Source organism: Varroa jacobsoni, unplaced genomic scaffold, assembly GCF_002532875.2.
Source record: "Varroa jacobsoni isolate VJ856 unplaced genomic scaffold, vjacob_1.0 scaffold_1017, whole genome shotgun sequence".
Classification (NCBI taxonomy): domain Eukaryota; kingdom Metazoa; phylum Arthropoda; class Arachnida; order Mesostigmata; family Varroidae; genus Varroa; species Varroa jacobsoni.
In genome coordinates this window covers 265,503-281,077 of record NW_019213919.1, presented here as the reverse complement: position 1 = coordinate 281,077, position 15,575 = coordinate 265,503, and positions in this window count along the sequence as shown.

Sequence of the window (15,575 nt, the reverse complement as noted above, 5' to 3'; positions counted from 1 at the left end):
AACATCCCGGACTGTTCGGGATCGTACCCCATAACAACCTCCGTTCCACCATTTTTCTGGCTGAGTCTACCCTTAAGATACAATTACTACTGCAGTTCCCTGTCCTCGTGCAAACCCTCCGCGTCTGCCACCATCGTCCATAGTGAACGCATAATATTATATCCGTCGGCGAGAAAACGAGACAGCGTTGCTTCAGTGACATCGGTTCAATAGAGGCATATTTGCCACTTAGCCTGCGCACCTCGGGCGTCTTTTGGGCGAGATGGTTGGTCGTGTCGGGGGTCTAACATTTCCGACGTACACCCATTCCTCGCATCACCCCCGTTTACTGCAGGCGTCCTTCCCCGCGCAGCCTATGTTCATCCATGCTTAATGCGTGGCCGTTACTGCTCGATCAGTGCAGACGAGAAAGCCGGAGTCAGGCCCGGGACGAGTCGAGCGGACGAAAGTGCCCGCTCTTGATTCAGTTCTTTTTCTCTGCGTTAAATTTTCGCCTCTTCGCTTATTTTGCTTGGTTTTTCAGCCAACCCACGACGAACCGACAAAGTCCTCTCTACGTCACTCTTCGTCTCCGACTGACCACTACGATCCTAACTGTCGACATGAGTGCTGTTAAGCCAACCGATATAGCGCTTCTTGTCGGGTGGTCTAATCAGCGCCATGATCTGATCTCGCTCTCTGTCATTTTTGCAGATAACGCCATTGTACTGAAACAATAGAACGTAGATGACCGTGGAGCAGCACACCAGACAAAGAACAGCTAAAAACGACAGATTGGCGAAGGGTGGCAAACATTTATGAAACGGCTTCCACGTCTATATATAGAACGGGTTCGTTTGAATCCATCATACAGCATAGGATATCGACAACGCGACTGATCCGACTGTGTGGAACGCGAATACGATACTTGACTTTATGATGTATCAAATCGCACATTTTAATAAAGTTTTGTCCACGTCTGCAGTACGGCACTTACCTTTTTATGTTGTAGAATGTAATACTGCCGACTTCGGCGCATGGATGTTATGTTCTGTGGAAACCCTAAACGCGTACGTTTGGTATATAGACGAAGGAGGTAACTCACCCTGAAAGTCAAAAGACAGAAAGGACTGCCCCTGTTATATGTAATCTTGACTAAGTTAGAATGTATATTATTTTAAGCACAGAGCAATTTCAGTCTAAGTACATTAATTCAACTCCAACATACGTTCCCCACGAAGATAAAATCCTTTAGAGTAAAGTGTTGTTACTGAGGTATAACAGCTTTACATTATGTGCGGGTGTGTACATTTGATTATATATACATATAGGAAGAAATACATAGGCAAGTCTGTATGAGCATATCTCCATGCACACTAAAATGTACTCCATTATATTTCTACCAGTAGCTATGTAAACACATCGTTTATGCTAAATAAGTGTGTTACGCGCATTAGATTCGAGCAAAAATTGGCTAGTCAAATTATATGAGTACCATTATGCGTTTATAAACATAAACGCGCGTCCACTTTGTTCCGTACATGCTCCGTATATGAGCGAGTCCGTCAGTTTTGTGTGGGTCGGCTTAATCAATGAACAGAACTACACCTACAGCTAAATTGATAACAGGATAGCGCTGTGAGCGAGGAGAATAAAAAGATAAGGGGGGGGGGGTAAAGAATGAGAAGAGAGAGGTACAATGACGGCGAATGCAACGGCAATTACAGTATCGACACATTGAAATCCGTGCTTTGCCGTGATAGAACGACGGGATGCAAATGCTGAGCCTTACGACTTTTCCGTCTAAGGCAAGAGAGCAAAATAGGTGCGCTACACCAGATGGCTGGCTAACCTCTGCATCTATGGATGATGATCGGAGGATGTGCACGACGCACCCTGATGAGGACACGCGGTCCATTGCTCTACGATTCTGCAACGTTGTGAACATTGTGAGCAGCGAGAAAGCAGGCGAGCTAGCAGCTAACGGGCCTTGTGTTGTGAAATATGCGTGACCGCTGGGGGGCGCCGCGGTTCCGGTTCGTATGGCAAACAGGTCATTCCCTAACTAAACATATAGGCAGCAGCATGAAACCCCATGATGTTCCTCTTTTCTACTCCATCTACGCGCTACTTTCTTGCGGAGGCAAAAAACGGTAGAGGCAGTAAAAGTAGCGATGGCAGCCGCACCAGTATGGCGTCGCACTAACGTTGGTTCTTGTCTCTCGTATAGCGGCTACTAGAACCAGCAACAGAACAGGGCAAAAGGGGGGTGTGTGTTTAAGCGGCAGCGCGACACGCGCCCGGCTGCTTCGGCAGTCCGGCGTTGCCGACCAATGCCCGCCGATCCAGAAGAGAAGTGTTTGGGTAATTTGTCGAAGCGACTGGGAAGAAGTCGGCCACTGGGTGGGTAGGGGCAAAGCAAGAAACCCAGATGCCTTTTTTCCCCTAGTTATTTCCTACAGCAGACGCCTGTGTTTCTTATAGCCACAGAACGAGGAACCGCTTCCCCGGCCCAAACCTACCTCCATTACTCCCAAACCCCGACGGATCCCCTTTTATACTACGGAACGCAGAGCAAAGGCCTTCAAGCTACCGAGCGAGAGGGCACGCCAATCCTTCTCGGGGGATCGAGGGGTTTGAATGGGACCACAAGGGCAAAGCTGGAGGAGACGGGAGTGGCAACGAAAGGGGTAGAAAGGGGTAGATCTGGCGGTCGCCGCAGCGACGGCTGCGCCAGTGACTCGCTCGAGAAGGAGGAATTGCTGTATAATTCAATTTTCATGTTAGGCTTCCTCCTCCGTTCATTGCTCGCCGTTCCGCCGTCGTTCCCGTTTGCTTTTCGCCCGCTGCTTTTGCCGTGAGCGCGCGCACCGGCCCCAGTTTCCTCGCGGCTGGCGCTTTGCCCGCACCACTACTCTACCCAGTGTGTCCTCCCCATAGAATCCCCCTTCCCCTACTACACTCTACGCCCTAAACGGCGCCGCGGAACCAAAGAGATGGAGCTTGTCTCGAGGGAGCGATTCAACTGGGAGACCGCGGCGGCAGACGGTGGCGAGTACTGTACGGCAGAATGCCCGTGGAAGGGATACGAAGCGCAGCAAGGAGCAACTGAGTGGTTGGAATAGGGGCTTTTGGCTGGAAAGCAGTTGTAGGGTTGGATGGAGTGCAGATGGTGCCAGCTGCTAACCCTGCCAAGCTGGCCGATTTTGCCCCGAATGCCTTGCCGCCCAGCTCCCCATCCACCACCCCACAAACGACACCAACTGCCGGTGACTAGCATTTAATAGCGGACCGACGAGAGGTTCAAAGTGAGGGGAGAGAAAGATAGGAAGGCGGAGGGGGCTTAAAGAGAAATATGGGCATCCAATACGGATGGGTTGCAAACACCAATCAACAAATGCCCCTATTTCGCTCCACAACGTGAGCACATGGCACCTTCACCCATCCCATAACAGTAGGAATGGTTGAAGCCGTTCCTTGCCCTAGCGCGATTAGAACGTGCCTTCAACTGTTGAATATTACGTTGCGGTCAGGTGGAAGTATCAAAACTGCATAGGGGGATGCTCGTTTCAATTGAATAACGATGACGGTATTGATGGAACGGGTGGCATCGGTGGCGGAAAAAAGGAAAGAAAAATAACTCCGGATATCTTCGAATGCCCCGTTAACTTTTTTCAGCAACGGCAAAAAGCCGGTCTTGCAGGAAATGCAAAGAAAAAGAGGATCAAGGTACAGCGCAGAACTAACAAAAGCCACCCCGTAAAAAAAAAGTGACGATGGATCTTGATGTGAGAAATACTAACAAAAATATGGCTTAAACAACGATTAATATCTACAATAATGAACTTTGTCTTGTTTGAGTTTAGCAAACGAGGAATACCCAGAGCCTAAACACTACCAAACGTTTCAGTGAAGTGCTCCTGTATTTTTCTCCAAATATCCATAACGCCTAGTAAATATAACTATAGTATCACTTCAACTTTAACAAATAACGACATTCGTTTAATCTGGACTCCGACTTGTTTGCTAACTGTATACCGCTGTTAACGTCTCTTCCCTGTTGTCAAGTTATTACGATTTTCTATAAACGTTCAAGATTCACACAGATCGAACATGTTTCATCCAACTTCTTTGTGCTTGATCCACGACGGCAGTATATCGATTATTAGGAAAAGTACGGGCTGCGTAAGATAACAGTGGGAATTCGAAGATGAAATTCGGGCGAAAAGAGTAGGAGAGACCGTCGTGGGCATGAGACGTGTCTATTAGCGCACTTAAGGCAAGCGGCTTCCTTCTTCGGAAAGGGGGTAGTCATTTGTTTGGCAACTTCCTCAGTGGAGGCAGCTAGGGACAGAACGATGGCTCCTAAGGGAGCTGTGTGGTCGGCACAATGATGCTTTTCTTGGCCTCTGGAACTGAAGAAAATCGGCGAAACTGGAAGCTGGCGTTGGGACGCTTGTCCCTCGAAAGCACCCAATGGATCTGCTATTGAGTCGCTTGCCTCATACCGTGTCTCACGGTTCTATCTCTCTGATCCACCGCTGTAAAGCTATTCCGCGCGGATTTGTAGCCTGAAAGCCCCTAGACTCCTTACCCGCCACCAAGGCACCAGGAAACAAGCCAGCAACCTGGCCTTACATACCCTTGAACTCCCTTGAGGATTTTACCGCAACAAAGCTCGTCTTAAATTTAGTTCGTGCCTGTTCGCTTTAAAGACAATAGTGCGTGACAATATATTTCTGAAGGGGGCTAACATGGAATCAAAAATATAACTGATCGAATGTCGCGCTAAATAGAAAAGTAATTCGCTATAGAAACTGGGGCTGTTAGCTGGCTTTGATCCAGTTTTAATTTACCCATTTCAATAACCCAGCCTGCATACATTTCAGTTTCGCAAAACATTCATTCAATTATGTCAGCAATAGATGTGTGGACAATAGGTCCCTGACAATGGAGTGAACTATACACATATTTGTAAAAGCCACCCTGCGGTGCCTTTGTTAAATCGTCACCGTAATCGAAAAATCAATACAACAATCAAATAGCGTGAAATAAAATAACCCACTCGTGTTGTCGTTAATTTATCTTTAGAAATAAATGAGTAAAGGTGGCGGAGATCCTTCAGAAATGACGGAAACCATAAGTGTGTATGTAAATATTCATAAACCGGAAGCGCTGGGACACGAAAACTTCCGGACGACGCCTAACTTGTTACCTCCAATTAAACTACGAATGATCCACCACAGCCGCATCTCGTGCTGGGGCTTCTTTTAAATGCTAGAAGCATCACGATATTTGGCTCTTTAATTAATCGCTCTTGCGGTTGCCCCCCAAATCAACGGTGAGTGAAACTTCAGGCTTCAAGGTGAAATAGCAATATCGGCACCCAAACCCTGTTTGGACCAGCCATCGCGGACATGGACGTCCAACAACTTTTTTCTGGGCTCAACAGCGACCCTTCCTAAAAGACGGGAGACGTCTTTTCTATCTGCGCTTGCTCGCTCTCACTGGGTTTCCCGCTGCGCGAGTTCCGCCAATAACTAGCAAACGAAACGTGTAACTGCCTTTGTTCGTTTTGCTGGCCGCCGCTGGGAAATTCGAATCAAATTCCGCTGCTCCGACAAGCGTCTCGACGGCAATTGTCGATCTGCCGTAACTCATCTCTCACCGTTTTCCGTGTATCTTCTTCATTGAGGCGCTTGGCTTCTAGCTTTTCTGGCGTTTCTATGTCTCTTTATGTCTTTTGTGGTTTTGCCGTTTTGAGCGAATTCGCTTGACGTCAACGAAGACGATTAGGGTGTCGTCCCACCGGGACGGGGTTACGATCACCGGTCATAAACAGATGTCCGCGCCACGTGACTGTTCTCATTACAGACAAACGTTTCTAGCGCTTATTAAGATGAGCCGAAGATTATATTGCGTAATTACATACTGCTAAACGAATCACAGAAAAGATCTACTCCATCACTAATACTCATACATAGGGTACTAGATCTGGTTAATAATAGTGAAGCTTAGCGATTTGTTCGGGTCAGTCATTGTAAATTTATTTGGCTTAAGATGCCACATGTAAATATGCATACAGATGATATATATTTCAACTGTGTACGAATGTCGCATTTGGAGCCCAAATGGCGGATCGTTCGCTCGCGAACATGGTTTCTTGTGATTTCTGATTATGCTCACTGCGATATAGGAATGCGCTCAATTTGAAACAAGAACAAAAGCACCACGATATCTTCGTACACAGGCCAGGGTAAACTACACCTTTAGAGCTACTACCAACCCGCGTAAATTGAAAACAAGAAATTTCGTAGTTCTGCCAGCTTGTGCCGTCTCTGAATTTGTTACATCTTTCATGTAGTTGTTCCGCGATGCCGGAAAGGGCGTGGCTGCACAGTATGTGTTGCAGTAATAGAAAACAGAGAAAAAGCATTTTAAACGATAACCCAGTAAAACACGCCTGAATACCTTGAGTTCAAGCATAACACTGGTCATAAGAAAAAATACTAGAGATGAAACACGTAGCAGTGACGACGAAGAAAGAGAGAGGCAAAGTAAAAAAACCGCGTCCTATGCGCAGATCGATCAGTTGTTCTTTAACCAGTTCCATTCAGTCTTCTGTTTGACTTTCAGACCCTATTCTCTGTCCTGAACAAACGAGGACAGATAAAGACAATTCAATCTAGCCTCCGTGAACAGCAGCAGAACCCAGTACTGGAACAGACCGCTGCGCTCTAAGCAATTTCACCTTCTGTTTGATGAAGTCAATCTAACTGAATATTTCTCGGATGCCATAATATTGAGCAAATTATCTCCTTAACGTATTTGTTGCTGTTCATTTGCTGACCCCGCATTATTATCGTTAACGCCGTCCAAAATAAGAAGCAACAGACATTTCGTCGTCCAGTCCATCGAATGTGGAGAAAATGACTAGGACAATTACGCTTTTATAGCGAAGCACAGGCGGGGAAAGGGTGACCGTCCACCGTTAGCAGACAGTTGGGAGAGAGGTGCTTTCGCGCGTTGGGGTACAGTTGGGGCCGCTATCGTCGTTCGTGGTCGTCGTCGTCAGGAAGGGCGAACCTCAGGGAGAGAGTTGTGGGGGGTCGAGGTACGCTGGGGGAACTGGCGGAAAGCGCACCGTGCCTGGGTGGACAGCCAATCAATAGGAACTACTAATTAGTGCAATGAGTTGGGCTAGCACTGCAGTGCCTAGACGGGATCCGTGCAGCACAAGGGAACGTACAGCAGAAAGTGGGAAAAAGGAGAGAAACAGAAGTAGCTGGCAAATGGGACGCCCACCACCACTTACTAGTATGTCGACAAGAGAGCGTCGACTGGAGCATCTGCTACGGCCTGCAAAGGATTGTATGCTGCTGAGTAGACTTACTTGCGAGTTAGCCAGCTAGTTAGCCACCTAAGACGTTAGACCAGTGGCCGAAGATCTGGCCCAAAGGGTACTGGTAACCCATACAGCATGATGGGAAGGGTGGACACCGAGTCGGAATGAGTGCCACAACGAACCCACGATAAGTTTACGTCTTTGCTGGTCTGCGCGGCCGCTCCCAAGATGGACAAACGCTGCAGTGTGTCCGGCCTACTGTCGCTGTGTGTCGACATTGGTGATAGTCATGATACTGGCGACCATATACAGAAACTCGATGAATCGTCTAACCGCCGGGAAGTCCGGTTTTTAATAAAAGCAGATCGGTACGCCCGCATGTCCTTTTCTACCTCAACATACCCCCAAGCAAGCTTAAGCAACTTGAAGTGAATACCCCAATAACAGGGCGAAGGAAAGGTACGCAGAAGTAATGCGCCAACTAACTAGATGGGTGGTTCCTTATGGCGAATTTGTCCGACACAGGCGCCGCCTTACACAGGAACGCTAGAGGGCGAGAAGCTCGAAAAAGTAACATCTCAAACGTCTCATTTCTTTTCGATACTCGCTGGACGGGTCTTACTATTCGGTCAACACCTTTGCGATATGATAATCTCTCTAAAGAGGTCCCGGTCCTTTCAAACAGAATGTCTAAAATGGCGTTTTGCCAGACGTAACGCCTTCCCACTTCATAACGAAAACCGCCCCAAGAGAATCAGAATGGGATAGGCAAAATATACTCTTATTCTAGAACATGAAGTTGATTTACGGCGTCACGAGGTCACAACACGAGGAGGATTCGGATCGGGATCTCGTCTCCCCCCCCCACCTCTTCCTCCCAACCGGGATGGACAGCGGTTACATTAACAAGGATTACGGCCGACTAAGTGGTTAGACGGGGGCATGGCAAGCGCGAAGATCAGGCCACAGGCCGACCACACCGGGCTGAAGCAGACAGCAGAAGGTGGGTCTTTTCCGCGACATATGCCGCTGCTGCTATGACGACGACTACCGCAGACTAGAAAGCTGATGGAAAAGTTTAAGAAGTATTCGACCATCTGGGTTGCTGGCTACGTCGCTTCTCCCAATATTCTGCTCCAATATGGGACAGTCCTTCTGAATGTTCATAAGCCTCAATTAATGGCTACATATGCACATGTTGTTGGTTTCGTTCACCCGGATCTGAACACTGCCAACTTGGACGTACACAGCAACGGGAGTGATGGAGTGGCTGTTGCAAAATTACCCAATTGCAATTAGTTAATTATGTATACGTCATGTAATTATTTTTTTACAGAGAAAAATCAAAAACGAAGCAAAGATACAAAACTAAACAAGTAACAAACGAATAAGGCGTACGATGACAAAGTGAGTAGGCATGTTTAGGCATGCATGAAATATAATTATTTTTCCTGTATTTGCCGTACTTGCTACGTAAAAATATTTTTGGCTCGACTGCAGCTAAATTCAGTTACCGCTCGTCAGCATGGCGGTCCGACGTTTTTTTTTATAGAAGCTGCCTTGTGGTGTCTATAGAAGTTGACAACACACGCGGCAGTTCACTACGTGCGCCAACATCGAACAGCCATTCGTTGAAACACATAGAACTATGCACAGCTACAACTAATGCAAGCTTTCAGGCAGATGCGCACGCAGAGGAACATGCACGCATGCACGCACGCACACACGAACTGCTGCTAAGCTCTTCTGTCGTCGTCTCTAGTGCTACCGGTGCGATAGCAGGTCGAGAGTTTACAATGAACTTTAAATTAAAAATAATATCTAGCAAGAATGAGAAACATTTGCGTAAGAGTGTGCGCGAGTGCCTGTCTGCCTACGCTCCATAACGTCGCGTTCCCACCTCGCGCAATTGCCTCTTTTCCTGCCTATCTCCTATTTCTCCCTTGTCGGCTAAGTCTGACAGCGGCTAAGAGGGCAGTTCTGTTCAGCTGCCTATGAGATTGAACATACAGCCAGCCGCTGTACAGAACATGGAGCTCGCTGGCCATTGTCCTGACCATCGCCTCAGGCAAAATGTTCTCATAGCTGAAGTAGTAGCAGCGGCTACGGCCGTACCAACCGTAGCAGCAGCGGAAACAACAACAGCAGACAGCGCACAAGTCTCAACAGCGGTATTTTTAATTCTGTCCCAAAACAGTCCCATTTCAACATCTTTCTCGATTCCTGCTAAACTTCTAACATCAACGACTAGCACCTGCCCAAGCCGAGCTATCGCCTGAATAGTCCGATAACCAACGGCCAACGTGGCAACGCCGCTGCCGGGCGTCGATGACAACGAAAGCCCTTTTTTCGTCCATTGCCGTCACTAAAACCGGCGGTTCCTGCAGCAACCTCAACTTTGCTCGAACACGGGGTTTGGGATATTTGGGAACTTGGGACTAATTGGGGAGTTAGAAGGTGGAGGGACTATGGGAACTCTGCGAGTAAGGCAATACCGGCAACGGCGGCGTCGGAATCGAAGGCGGGAACGGGATCTGAACAAGATTAAGGAAAAAGGAAAGACGAAGGGCAGAGAAGAACGGAGATCCTCTCTAGCGAAAACTTAATTATTTTTCCTTCTAATTAGTATGAAGGTGGATGCAAGAAGGAGCTGGGTTAGATAGAAGAGCACCGACCGATGTGCCCCGTTGTTGCTGTGGCCGCCATTACTACGAAACATATGAAAGGACTCAGTGGGGCCACAGAGAGCAGCACCGATGGGATGGAAGCATGGAAAGCTGCGAGGCGGATCACGGCACGGAAAACATGGTCTAGTCGCCGTTTTCTTCCCTATCCACTAGCTAACCAGCCTACCTGCGAGAGTGCGTCAACGTACGTGCAAAAAAGGACCGAGAAGAAAAATCCTAGCAAAGAGGATCTAGGGGTAGCAGAAAAAGGGGGGAGAACTTGAGCAACCGACAGCTGTACGTCAGTAGAATAATATTGCTGCTGCTACCACTTCTATTGCAACTTCTATGGGAGTGTGTAGCCGTAACTGCTACAAAAACCACTGCTCACCTAGATGTCGTCCTTTTCGCGCAGCTCTTCTTCCTCCATTCCTTCATCCCTTCTACATGTCCCTTGAACTTGCAGCGTGCCCTCGTTTCCCCCATGCTGTTCGGCCCTCTCCACTTAGATATGGTCGAGTATCACGGCCTATTGCCGCACTACTAAGTTCGCGGCCGTTTTTTGTCGTTATACCTGCATGTGGCATCATTTTGCAGTCAACCGCGCCCCACACGTTCATCGGTCCAGCCAGACCAAACTTCTCTTTTCATCTTTATTATCCACATTGTACTTATCATGACCATCGTACTTATACATCCACGCTTGCCATTAGCTGTCAAAATACAAGTGACCGCTGAAAGTGGTCGTGCCAAGGAAATCTCGTCATCATGCTTCCAGCATCCGTTGTACGATCCACTAACAGCCCGGAGCGCTGAATGTAGGAACGTCCGCAACACCTACCCATAAAGTGACTGCTAGAGAGCGTCACCACTCTTAGCAGTGCGAGCATACTGGACTTAAAGGGTGCGACAAGTCGCTACTCTCAGCATGATGACGCGTCAACTGTTGACTGGACATCAGCATCAAGCTCAATGATACAACGAGCGGGAACCACACAACCTCCCGTATTTTAGAGCGTGTTGCATTTTAGATCCCAATTATGTGTCGCCTCAATCTTATATGAGGCAAAGCTGCCCTGTAACTTTTGTTAACTGCTGTTGATACAGTAAGCTATACTTTCCATTCTTTAGCGATTTAAAGTGCTGCCTCTGTCTGTCTGCCTCCTAAAATACAACATATTTTACTTTATAAAAAGTAATTTATTTTTTTTACCGCCTAGTTACATGTATTGTACACGTGCAGAGAGCGCCGTATGACCTCAGCAACATCGCACTGGTTTTGGCTGAAAGTAATCAATAAACATTTTCCTTTTATATCGCTTTTCTTTGTGCAGAAGTGAGAAATGTCACGAGTAAAAATTATTTGATCGACTGCCACCCATATTTTACTTATTCCTCAAACTACCCCTTCCTCTTCCTTCTCTTTGCTGACTACGACTTCCATATTTATAGACTTCTTATCCGGATGCCGGCGCGACATCAGGCTTGTTCTAACTCAACCCTCCATGCGTATTTTTTTTCGACTTCCTAGTATATGTCGATAGAGAGATTGAGCCTTCCTAGGCGAGCCACTCGCTTCAATTTGACGTCCCTCTTCCTGAGTGTACAGACGACTATTGTACTTGTCCTAGTGCTAGCCGCGCTGCTGGCGTGTCCAAAGGATCAAGCTGAACCCTGAACGGTGCGTACGACAGAGAAGCAACCGGGAGCCCTGAGGGGTTCTCTCTTCGACCGTCGTAGGGGGGGGGGGGGAGTACATTTAACTAATCAGACTTTGGAGGCAGCAATCTTATCATAGCAGTGCTACCACCGCCGTCGCCGGCACCAGCAGCGACGACAGCATCAACAACAACGACCTTAACAACAACATCACAAGCAGCCCGAGCACGGGCTGATTGTTAGGCGTGTTTGCTGGATCGGTCGCTATTCAGTCAGACAGACCCGCCAGCTTGGTTTGTTCGTTGGAAACAATGAAAGCAGCGCAGCTTCTACCGGTAGCTGGGCGCAGGCCGCGCATCGCCTGTTTCCCGGTCCGGCTATGAGTAGACACAGCGGCCAGACTCCATCAGGTAATGACTTAAATCAGATTGGCTCTCCACAGATCCCGCCACAACCCCTATTCCTACAGACTTTCCCAACGCGTCCGCCGACAGCTAGCCTATCCTTTCTCAGTCAGTCTCTCCCCCAAAGGAATTCCTCTCTGCCAAAAGACTACTACTCCCCTTTCCCAGGCCAGCCCGGGCCAGGACAGGCCAGCCGGCTGTGCTCCATCGTCCGGTACCATGTGGCCCGCCTGCTGCTTGCCTGCCTTTGGTCTGAGCAGCGGCAGCAACGGCGACCGCGGCAAGGATGGTTAGCCGGTGGTAGCGACCGACCGTGGCAAACCGCATTGGCAGCTGCAGCAAGCTTTCGATAGCAACGGACAGCTGCTAGCAGCAGTAACAGGCTAACAGAGAACTTAGGCTTCCTCTTCACTCTAACTAAGTCTTTCCCCTTTCACATGACCCCCGTCTTCACTGACGTAACAGCATCAGCGTGAGTGGCGGCGGTAGTTCAAACTGATTGAGATCAGACCCATTGCGGCAGCGGCGGACGGCAGCCTCAGACGACGATTGAGTCGGGTGGGAGACCAACTAGGGTTCTCCCGCAAATTGAGACTATCGAAGAGATCCCCATCGAACGAACAATACGCCCCTACTACTGCTACCAGAAGCAGTAGCCGCCACCGCCTCAATCTGCTGCCCCTCCGCAACTTAGCCCTTTCTCGCATTCACTCACGCGCGTTTCTCTCTCTCTCTCTCTCTCTCTCTCTCTCTCTCTCTCTTACTTTCCTTCTCGCCATTTTCATTTTCTCTCCCTCTCGCCGATACACGCAGTTACGCTCATAGTACTCCAATCTTCTTGGCCCCGTTCCTCAGTTCAGCAGCTATTTAATTTCGATGTGACTATCATTATCGTGATTACAGTCACATCTCAATAATAATACTAATAGCCTTGGTAGGGGCAATGGTATAGCATCGCTGCAGGTATAAATACTAATGTAGAAGCATGAGACGATACTACTTGATGTAGCAATAAAAAGTACTAAATAATGATAAAGGCCCAACACTAATAATAATAGTAATGTTCGTTTCTATATAATATACATAATGTTACGTTTTGGCTATGTTTCGCCTACTATTATTCCATAAACCATTATTCAATGAGACGAATAGGAGGGGAATTCGCAATAATAGTGAGCAAGCCACATTATCAACAAATGTACCTGGTCACGTTACCATTGTAAATAAATACACAGGTCCGCTCGACGTGAAGTAATTTAAGGCTTCATTAAAGCACACAGACAGTATATATCCTCTATATGTGGCAATGTATGTTCGACATTTGAGCTAAGTGAGTTCGTCCCGTAGCTAAACGCTGCAGGCAATATGTCTGGCAGAACTGGAGCTGGGACTCCTGTTTCGTGAGCTCGTGATACGGCTGGTGTAGTCGTTCATTCATATGGAGTTGTCCATGAAACGTCCATGTGATATGAATCTCACTCAAAGACCAGCGCTCAAATGCCCCTAACCGTTGGTCCCATTTGCATCGTTTATGACCAGTTCGGGTTTAGCTGTACTTCAACATCGGGCCTAGGGTAGCTTTGAGCAAGATACGATCTGACCATTAGTGAGATTAGAGCTTGCTGGTTTACACTGCCCCACGTTTGCGAATGGTCACCGGAACACCCGTTCAATGCACGCAGTGATGCTGTCTAGCTGACAGAAAAATACCAACCAACGTACTTGATACGGCCGTAACGATGCTCAGTATCGCCGCCAAGCAAAGGGTGCGACTCCTAGAACCAACTTCCAAGCGACTTTATCTTGCAAACAAGTAAGGTCAACTGTAGCTACTAGCATAATAAGACTTCCCAAGCCAGCTTCCAAGGACAGGGTGCCACCGCGGCCGGTTACATCGGAACGGAATAGCAAAAGGCAGGCCCATCAAACGGCCATTATCTGTTAGGCTAAATGATATATCGTTACCAACCTTCCAGTTAAACACCCCAGGACATCGTCAGAATTACCTATAAAGGATCTACTCTCTATTCTGACTAATTCATTTCCGCCTAAACCAGCCATTATTCCTACAGACTACAAGTTTATTTTACGGCCAGCAATGGTTTGCGTTTACTGAGTTGCGGTACTAGCACTGAGAGCTGAACACTTACCTTTGTCGAATAAGTCCAACAGTGTATATCTGGGTCGTTTGTTGATTTGTCGACTGTAGGCACAATTATACTCTAATTATAGTCATTATTTTAGAGGCTCTCTCTCTTCCTGCACGTCTGTTATTTGTTCCACAATCGCATCCAATGGTCACCTACACCCATTGAACATTGACGCCCCCGTCCCTCGACAGCGGCCAGTATGAACTGTGGAAATAGTCCATTTGTATGTACAGCGCAAAAATATTGCCCCACCTGAATTTTACCGTCACACACTAACACCGTTTGTCTACCGTATCTCAATCAGTTCCACCAATGGCTATTATGAGTGAAGCTGTACAGTTAGGTATTCTGAAACACATGAGTTTGTCGCAAATCAATCTTAGTTATTCTGCACATGCTTCTGGTGTACCCCTTGAAGATTAAAAGCCAAAAGTGTAAACTGGATTTAAATTATACAGATACCTAGATTTTTTTTGCTTCACGATGATTCGATTTTTGCGTTCCTTCGTATCTGATTGTTGCTGCAACAACTGCTTCTTTAGATCTTGGCGCTGCTACAACCTGTAGATCCTACCCTTCCATCTAAAGATAGAATTCACCAAATGAGAACATGTTCCTGCAAATGATTTTGAAAATGTAAAGTCTGTACACGCTATGTAAGCCTTTAAGAACTAAGGAATGAAAGAAAAATTACGATTTTTTTTACAAGCAGCTTTCAAAATCCACGCCAGATAAATACAGCGGTTTACGAGGGAGAGTATCAGTTAAGATTTCAACAGACTACATATATCTGTCTGCGAAAGACACATAAACCACTCTATATATTTACCCCTATAGATCATGGAAGCGTTAATAAAACTGCTGTCGTATCGCACACGCTGCGTAAAACATTTCGAGTGCAAGAAAGCAAAGGATATAATTAGAAAGTCATCTTCATAACTTTGCAATTTAGCACTGGCCACCTTTCTCAACTAATAGCTAACTAATGTATATATATATTTATACACACGTGGTACTACGTGTGCATGCGTACGTTTGTACGTGGGGTACGAGCCTATCGTGGCACCATAGTCTTTACTAGCTCCCCTCAGTCTACCTCGAACCAATCCCATCGCTTATTACTGATCATAGCTGATTCCACCCGACCCCGAACGGTCACCCCCGTTCTAGCGTCGCCCCCAGACAGACCCTCTCCTCGCAGTAGCTTTCCGCAAGCCGCACAACCCCGATCCTCTTCGTCCCCCCCCTCCCCCGATACGTCCAGCTCTCTCTTTGATTCCTCCACCAAAACTAAAACTTGTTCCTGCAGCTGCTTCCGTTGCAGCACCGCCCGTCGGACACACTGCAGCGTACACACCTTCCACCCACCCAT